The sequence below is a fragment of the Penaeus monodon genome, unplaced genomic scaffold, assembly GCF_015228065.2.
Source record: "Penaeus monodon isolate SGIC_2016 unplaced genomic scaffold, NSTDA_Pmon_1 PmonScaffold_14215, whole genome shotgun sequence".
Classification (NCBI taxonomy): Eukaryota; Metazoa; Arthropoda; class Malacostraca; order Decapoda; family Penaeidae; genus Penaeus; species Penaeus monodon.
The window spans coordinates 1-9,318 of NW_023643283.1; the positions used below are offsets into that span (position 1 = coordinate 1).

Sequence of the window (9,318 nt, forward strand, 5' to 3'; positions counted from 1 at the left end):
ATTAATAATAGGGTGTTTTTATATGTGGGTCTATATACATATAAAAAATGAAAATTGTAGAGAGGAGTGATATGTGTGATTATAAAAATTATGTACAGGTATTTATAATAAATATTATTTATATATTTTATTATGATAGAGGGAGTGCAGTGTGTGTATTATATATACGTATTTAATACAATATATATTATATATATATATATAGATATATATATATATGTATGTTTATGTATTATATATATAATATACGCAATATAATATATATATATATATAATGTAGAGAGAGTGTGTATGTGTGTGTATATATATACCGTTTTAAATTTATACAATATATATATATATATTTTATATATAATATATATATATATATATTATGTGTGTGTGGGGTGTGTGTATGTATATATATATATATATTAAAATTATATAATTATTTTATATATATACAATGAGAGAGAGTATATATTAGTATTTATATACAATATATATATATATATATACATATACACACACACATTATGATATATATACAATGAAGACAGAGAGTAGTGTATGTGTATATTATACAATATATATATGTATTATGTAATTATTTTAAAAAGAGGGCTGTGTAGTGTGTGCGTAGCAGTGTGTACTTTTTGTTTTGTATATGTGCTTATCACATTATATAGCCGTTTGTTTACATATGCTTATCACTATTATTATTCTTCCCGTCTGTGTACATGTACACCATTTGATATGACTTGTCTGTATTTCATCTCTCTGAAAATTTAAATTTTTAGGCCCTGAAAAGGGCCGAGGATAATAGTTTTGTGTTGGCAGGTATGCAATCAAAACCTTAGGCGCGCCCCTCCGCGGATACGGCGAGCAAGTTGGATGTCCTTAGGCATGATTGTGACTCTCTTGGCGTGGATAGCGCACAGGTTGGTGTCCTCAAAGAGGCCGACCAGGTAAGCCTCGGAAGCTTCCTGCAGAGCCATGACAGCAGAGGACGGGAAAGGGCGGGGGTTTCAGTCTTGAAGTCCTGGGAAATCTCGCGAACGAGACGCTGGAAGGGCAGCTTGCGGATGAGGAGCTCAGTGCTCTTCTGGTAAAGACGGATCTCACGGAGGGCAACGGTTCCAGGCCTGTAACGATGGGGCTTCTTGACACCTCCGGTAGCAGGGGCAGACTTACGTGCTGCCTTGGTGGCCAACTGCTTGCGGGGGCCTTGCCTCCGGTAGACTTACGTGCAGTCTGCTTGGTACGTGCCATTTTGCGAGTTTGTATCTAAATAAAATATGAACCGCTCACGCTCAAGACGTCAATTTATAGGAGAGCGAGCGGGACCCCGGCCGAGTCGCGTTTTGGCTGCGAGAGTGTGCTTAATCCCGCCTATTTCTGCTGGGGAAATATTGCCGGAGATACGGCACCTGTGAGGTCCTGTAACGCGGCCTCCTTGACGCCATGTTGGATTCCAAGTTGATTGTGTGAAGCAATGGCTTTTGGCCAAATCCATTGCAAGCCTTGTGCGCGTGAGCCTTTGTCGATAACAAGGCTTAGCAGAGGTTGTATTTGCAGACGGTCAGTTAAGATAAGCGCTTTAGCTGAGTCGGCCGCCTCGCCGCTACGCAGACGGGGCCCGCGGTAGCCTTACTCGCCTCGCCCACCAGGAGACATTATCAGCGGAAACTGTTCGCTTCTCAGGGTATCCGTCTACGCGCTGCCACGTCCGATGGCAAAGGGCCTGGATGCCCCTGGTGAAGGCAACAATTCCCTGCTCCGCAATAGCCGATGCACCGCACTGTGGAGAAAAATGTTGAATCTCTTGCCGTCGAGATTTCAACTGGCCGGGGACCCCTGAAATTTGTACAACGTGTACAGCAGGCCACACTGTAGTAGCTTAGACATCAGCCAGGTATGTGCTTTCCGCACACAAAGACCGAGTGATCATAGGGGGAGACTCAAAGCACACCACCCCATCCTGGCTCCCTGCAGGTACCGGATGCGGCTGGCCGTCACATAGCCAACGTGCTCGAGACATTCCCCGAGATCGCTCTCCTCAACAGCCAGGAGCCAACGCATGTGAGAGGAGGGGTCCTAGACCCTCACCCTGGCCCTGCGACTCTGGGGGGAGAGGTTTGGGCTGGCGTGTCGTGGACCGCCCTATGCCTTATGGCACATAAAAACCCTCAGGGATAGTGGCCAGCCGAAATACCACGACCGATCCAAGAGGGAAAACAGAAAACCAACTGGCAGCGTTCCAGGCGCCTTGGCCCGCGTTGAGAACAATGAACCCCCCAAAGAGGGAAAATGGGGAGTGCTACAAGCCAGATGTAAATCCCTTTGTGAGGCCCCTACTGACCATCCCCAAAAACTGGGCCTGGGTCCAGGGTCACAAGGACGCCGGGTACTTCAATACAGATTGGGAGGTAAACCACAGGGTAACATGTGCCGAAAACATTCCGAAGGCAAAGAACCCCCGACAACTAGCCCTCAAGGGAGGGGGTGGGGGATCCAAAAGGAAAATGCCGCGGAGTGAGGCGGGAAAAGTGGTGGAAAGGGTGAGTTTTGATCCCGTCCCCCTCTAAAAGGCTATGGAAAGGTAAAGCGAGCCCCCACCGCTCACCCCAGATGCACGCCCACGACCCCGGCAGGGCCAACAACGGCGCAAGGTTCTCTGCGAGAACGAGCAGCGACAGTCTCCCAGCCGAACTGAGGGCAAGACAAACGCCTACAACCAGACGATTTTCTCACACGGGAAAAAGGGCAGCCGAACCCGAAAAACTGGGGACGTTTTTTTTCTCTAGGAACTAAAAGAGCCACAAAGCCATTTCGCAACTCCCCCCGGGCGATGAGGGGTTTCCGTCCCCTCCTCCCCCCTGGGACGGGGTAGGTGAGCTTGCATTCCTGCAACTCATCAACGGGCCCGGGGAAATTCCACTCAAAAACCCCAGAGCTGGAAAAGGCTACCCATTTTCCCCATCCCAAAAACCAAAAGGGCCGGGGAAAGTACCGCCCCATCTTTTCCCCTCGCTGTCTGGCCAAGACTGCCGAGGTGGTACTGCCGGCTCCAAGGAAAATGGGAGCCCCACACAAACCCCCCAGGGGGTTTACCAGGGCAGGCACGCGCACAGCATAGCCACGCTTTGAGCACAAAAAACAGGGCGCATCTGGGGCAGTATTTCCTTGCCTGGAGAAGGCTTTTTCAATTGGCAAGTCCTTTTCCCTTCAGGAACCCGACCCAAAAAAGGATCGAGGTAAGCTTTTGGGCTTGGATAGGTACATTTACGAATAAAACAGCCAGAGTAAAATTCCCAAAGGTCCCTATCACAGCACTGCCACTAGAAATAAAAGCCCGGGTTTTGGGGTTCTCAGCACCCCTTTTTAAACACACTAAGTCCTGTATCCTCAACAAAAACCCTCCCAGTGGGTGCAAGATCATCTCCTATGCAGACGATCTTGCTAAACTCCACTGGACCCACAGCCTAAAAAAAACCCCCGCTTTGTCTGGATTTGGGTACCGGGATGTTGCAGGACAGGACAAAGATTCGCCCAAAAACCCAAAGGGCCCTGGTTTTGAGACGAAGTTAAAAGGCACAAGCCCGGAAAACCCAGGGGAAAGGACTGGAGTGGGTTCAGGGAAACCTGTCTTGGGGAAAGGTAGACCGGACCCTCCCTTCCGCCAGGGGGTCCGTACCCCCTTGACCAAACAAAGGCAAGACTGCCCTGTCAGGGAAGTAAAAAGGGAAGACGATGGGGGCCAGCACAAGTCTAAGTCATTCACGTAATGCTGTCGGGCCCATTGTAGACTTGCCTCCCCGCTTGTTTGGGCATCAAGAGAAATATAAAGACCGTTTGGAGAAGCCAAACGAAGCCCCGGGTCTTCTGGGTGCCCCAGGGGGCAAAAGGTCCTCACCCCCTAGGGGAGAAAACCTTCTCCCTTGCCTACGAATTGATCTAACGGCAGCCCAATTTTTATCAAAGGTCTCCAGGCTCCCAGGAACAAGCCTAAGCACAAAATTCAGACCCTAGAAAAAAGATAACGGCTGTTTGCAAAAACCCCTGGCTGTCTACCACCCAGGGTGCAAATACCCATACTCAAAAACCCACTACGGGCCCAAGGGCATGGTCCCCCACACCCGACTTTTGTCGAAGTGCCGTGGGCACAAACCTCGTGGGGTTTTCTGGGTCATGGGCCGGCAAAAAAAAAGTGTATTGCACGCCTAGAAAAACCCCCGAAACCCAGGGGGTCTTGCAACCTCACCCCTCCGGGGCCTGAAAATTTACACAGACGGTCGGTCGATCCCTTGCCCCCCACACTGCGGGGCGCCGGCTTTGCAGAAAGGGACCACAAACCATGAGGGAAACAGAAAACCCCCCTCGCTACGGGCGGGGTATTTGCATCAGGGAGCATGAGACAGCGTCCGGGAGAAAAGGTCCGTGGTCATACACACAGACCCCAAAGGAGCCGTCGCTGTCTTCAGCAGCGCCCCACCACTGAAACATCTACCCCTACCATCGGCCAATACACAAAGGAGTTTGTGGGGTGAAAATTTCAAGGGGTTTCCCACCAAAGGGGATCAGAGGCAATGGTTTTGCTGACAGTTTAGCCAAAATCGGCCGGGATCCCCCCCAAATCCCATGATAAACATCAGACCCGAATTTTTACTTGGGAGGAAAGTGGGGTGAGGGCCAACCCCTTTCCCCTCCTCAGTTTCCGAGGGGAAACAGACACCCCCCTGGGCCCCGCGGTACTCAATGCCACGGGTATAAAACCCCTGGCACTCTCAAAATAACAACAGAGGTACCAAAGTCTTTTGCACAGAATGCGCCTAGGTTACCACTGGGGCAGGGCAGATCATACAAACATAGAACATGAAGAGGGTTTTGCGCTTTGCGGCAAAACCGACGCCACCTGAACCCCTTTTGGGAGAATTGGGCACCCCAAATTTCAAAGACAAACCCCACAGACAACCCCGCTCGGGTAAAAGATTATGCGAGATGTTTAACCCACGGCTACAGGAGCGCCGCGGGAAATCCCCCGCCACGGAAAGCCCGAGTGTAGACCAAAAAATTAACGCCAAAAAAAAGGACACAGCCGGCCATAAGTAAAAGGCCCGGGCGAAGCCAGAACTTCGAAATTCAAAGCAACAAGCCAGCAAGCAAGGGGCTCTTTTTTCGGCCGAAGTACTTTGACATCATGCCACCAAAAATTTCCGGAAAGGCTCAAAGGGCCGGAAAGGGCCCAAAAAGTCATCACCAAGGGTGATAAAAAGAAAAACCCGCAGGAGGAAGGAGAGCTACAGCATCTACACTAAAAGGGTGCTAAAGCAGGTCCCCCCCTACACTGGTTCTCCTCAAGGCCAGTCTATCATGAACTTTTTCTAATGACTTTTTTAAACGCATTGCAGCTGGGGCTTCCCCCCTTTTGCCACTACAAAAGCGTTCCACCATCACCCCGGGGAGATTCGACCGCTGTCGGGTTGTTGCTGCCGGAGAACGGGCTAAGCCCCGTTAGTGGGGGAACAAAGGCCGCCCCAAAGTACACTTCTTCCAGTAAATCTCTAGGTTGGGATGTTTATGCCTCCTAAACAACATCGGCTCCTTTTGGAGCCACAGATCGTGATAAAGCGTATACAATGACGTTAGTAACCCATTTTCCACCACTACCTTTTTTGCTAGTACTAGTACACTAGTAGTAGTATTAGTACTACTATACTCTATACTACTACACTCTATATCTCGCTCCCCACTACCCTTCTGTTCTAGAAAATTCATGTTTATTGCCAACATTGTGATAATTATAATCCTATTACTACCCCTACCATTAATGTCCTATAAATTTATTTTTATTAAACCAACTTTGATAAACATAGTACTACTATAACCATTCTGTCCTACATGTTTATTATTTTTCAAAATTTGATAAACATACTATAGTCCGTAATTTTTGCCCATAATTAATTTATTCTTTCCACATTTTGATAATCATGCTCATAATAATGACATATCCAAACAATGGTATTTGAAAAAAAAACACATTTTCCCCCCTATTCAGGAAGTCAAATCAGGATAGTAGTTCACTAGGGGCCCACTCTAAATTTTACTACAAATACTCCTCCTCTCCTGGGATTTTATTTATTTATTTAGTAGATAGACCTTTGGGTCTGCATTTTTTTATTTTGTCACTCAAGTGACCATAGATAAGGTTAGTGTTAGTGTGGTCTTTATTGCAATATATATATAATATATTATTAATATTTGTGTTTGGGGTTTTAAAGGGATAATATGTAATAAATTTTATGAATGGGAAAGAGAGAGTGTATGGTTGTGTGTATGTATATTATATACATTATTTATATATATATAATTTTATATAAAATATATACAATATAATATACATTTAAAAGAGAGAGAGAGAGAGTGTGGTAAAAATTTTACAGTTACACCACACACACTAATATAAAAATATCAAAGAAGGGGAGAGTGTGATATAAACAGTATTTCAAAAAATATATAATATATATACATATATCCCCAATATAAATACTATAATGAGAGGGGAGAGGAAAGTGTGGGTTGATGTAATAAATACAGATTTTATACAATATTTATAATATATTTAGGTGTGTTGTGGTGTTGGGGTGTCTATATATACTTATATAACAATAGGATATTTCAATAAGAGAGAGTGTTATATGTGTGTATATATACAATAAAATATGTAACATGTATATATGTGATATATATTATAATTTTTATTATATATAAAATAATAATATATAATTAATGATGAGAGGGGTGTATGTGTGTGTATATTAATTTCAGTTTTATTACAATATTATATTATATTATATAAATATTAATATTATATAGTAGTATGTATGTATAATAATATATTCGCAATTAATATATTATATATAAATGAAGAGAGGGTTGTGTTTTGTATATATATATGTGTATTTATTATTAAAAAGTTACATGTAAATAGTATATAATAGATAGATAGATATTTTGATGTATATTATAGAGGAGAGGAAATGTAGTGTGTTATATATATACATATTATTACAATATAATATAATATTATAAAAATTAATTATTTATAATTTTATGTGTGTGTTTTTTGGGGTGTGTTTATATATATATATATATATATATTATAATATAATTTTATTTTACAAGGAGAGAGTATATAAAGTATTTATATACAATATTATAAATTTTAAAATACATATACACACACCATTAGATATATATCAATGAGAACGAGGAAGGGGTTTTTTTTTATATATACAAATATATATTTTAGTATGTATTTATTATTGAAAAAAGGGCTGTGTATGTGTGCGTAGCAGGTGTAATTTTTATGATATTTGTTATCAACTTTTAAAAGGTTTTTTCTATGCTTTCATATTTTATTTTTGCCGCGTGACATGTACACCATTTTTTTGCTTGTCTGTATTTTATCTCTCTGAGAATTAATTTTAGGCCTGAAAAGGGGGGAGGATAATAGTTTGGTTGCAGGGATCAATCAAAATTGGCGCGCTCCCCCCATCCACTTTTTCCTTACAATTTGTTTTTTTTTTCCTCAAAAACCCCTCCCCCCCCCCTTCCCCCGCCCCAAAACTCCCCGGGGCCCCCACCCCCCCCCCCCCTTTTGCTAACCCCCCCTTCTCTTTTACGCGGATCCCGAGGGGAAGGGTTCAGCCTGAGATGGGGCTTCTTGCCCCTGGTGCGGGGGTTCTGCGGCCCGGGGGCCCTCTTTGCGGGGGGCCTGCCCGGGGGGAAGTGAGTCGTTGATCCTTTTTTTAGGATTAAAGAAAAACCGCCCGCTCAAGACTCAATTTATGGGGCGACGGACCCCGGGGGCGGTTGCCTGGAGAGGGGCTTTTAACCCGCCTATTTCTGCTGGGAAATTTGCGGGCGGCCCGTGAGTCCTGTTAAAGGAGCCTCCTTTTACCCCATGTTGGATTTAAATTATTTTGAAGCAAGGTTGGCCAAATCCTTTGCAAGTTTTGGCGCTAGCCCTTTGGGGCATAACAAAGGGTAGCAGAGGGTTGTATTTGCCAAGGGTCCCCGTTTTTGGTAAGGCCAAGGGCGGCCTCCGCAAGCCGGCGGGGGCCCGCTAAAACCCTTACCCCTCTGGCCCCCAGGAACTTACAGCGGCCCTGTTCGCTTCCGGGTATCACGTCTACGCGCTGCCCAGTTCGATGGAAAAAACCTATGAACCCCGGGGAAGGCAACAAATTCCCGCTCCCAATGCCCGTGCCCCGCCGTGGAGAAAATTTTGAATCTTTGCCCTCGAGATCAACGGCCGGGGGCCCCCGAAATTGTACAAAAGTGTACAGCACCAACTGTAAGGGTTTGACATCACCAGGTAGTGCTTCCGCAGCACCGACCGATGATCATAGGGGGGCTTCAAAGCACCCCCCCCCATCCCGGGTCCCTGAGGGTACCGGGTGCGGCGGCCGTCACATACCAACGTGCTCGAACATTCCCCGAGATCGCTTCCTCAACGCCAGGAGCCAACGCATTGAGAGGAGGGGTCCTAGACCCCCACCCTGGCCACTGCGACTCTGGTGGAGAGGATTGGCTGGCGTGTCATAGACCGTCCCAGTGGCCATTATGGCATATAACAAAACCCCTGGGTAGTGGGCCCACCGAAAAACCACAACCGTCCCAAAAGGAAAAAAAGACAAGGCCACTGGCAGGTTTTTAACGCCTGGCCCGCTGTCTGAAAGCAATGAACCCACACAGAGGGAAAAAGTGGAAGTGCCCCCGACTTGTAATGCCATTGTGAGGCAGCCTCATACCTACCCAAAACGGCCGGGTCCGGAGTCCGGACCCTGGTCTTTTAATGACGAGATTAGGGAGGTCAAACCCCGGGTAAACATGTGCCGAAAACATTCCGAAGGCAAAGACCCCCCACAACCAGCCTCCTAAGGGAGGCGGGGAGGGATGCAAGGAAACTGCCGCAAATGGCAGAAAAATGGTGGAAAGTTGGTCTTTCCCATCACCGTACCCCCTCTCAACTAATGGCGGGGCACGACCACCCCCCTCAGCCCCCGGAGCACGCCCACGACCCCCAGGCAGAGGCCCAAAAACTGGCGCAAAAGTTTTCTGCGAGAACGACAGCACAGTTGCCAGCCGAACTGAGGGGGAAACAAGAAAAGCCTACAAACCAGACAGATTGCTCACATAGAGAAAGGGCAGCCGAACCCCCAAAACTCAGACGTTTTCTTTTCTCTGAGGGAACTAAAGATGCCACAAAGCCCCTCGCACTCGCCCCGGGCAAAGGGTTGAAACCCCCGGGGGGATTTTTTTTCGCCCCACCCC

At 46.1% G+C, this 9,318-nt stretch overlaps 1 pseudogene; it reads right to left on the reverse strand.

The window, feature by feature from the left end:
- Nucleotides 1-827: 827 nt before the first annotated feature.
- On the reverse strand, nucleotides 828-1,251 carry LOC119569334 (annotated as a pseudogene).
- Nucleotides 1,252-9,318: the final 8,067 nt, after the last annotated feature.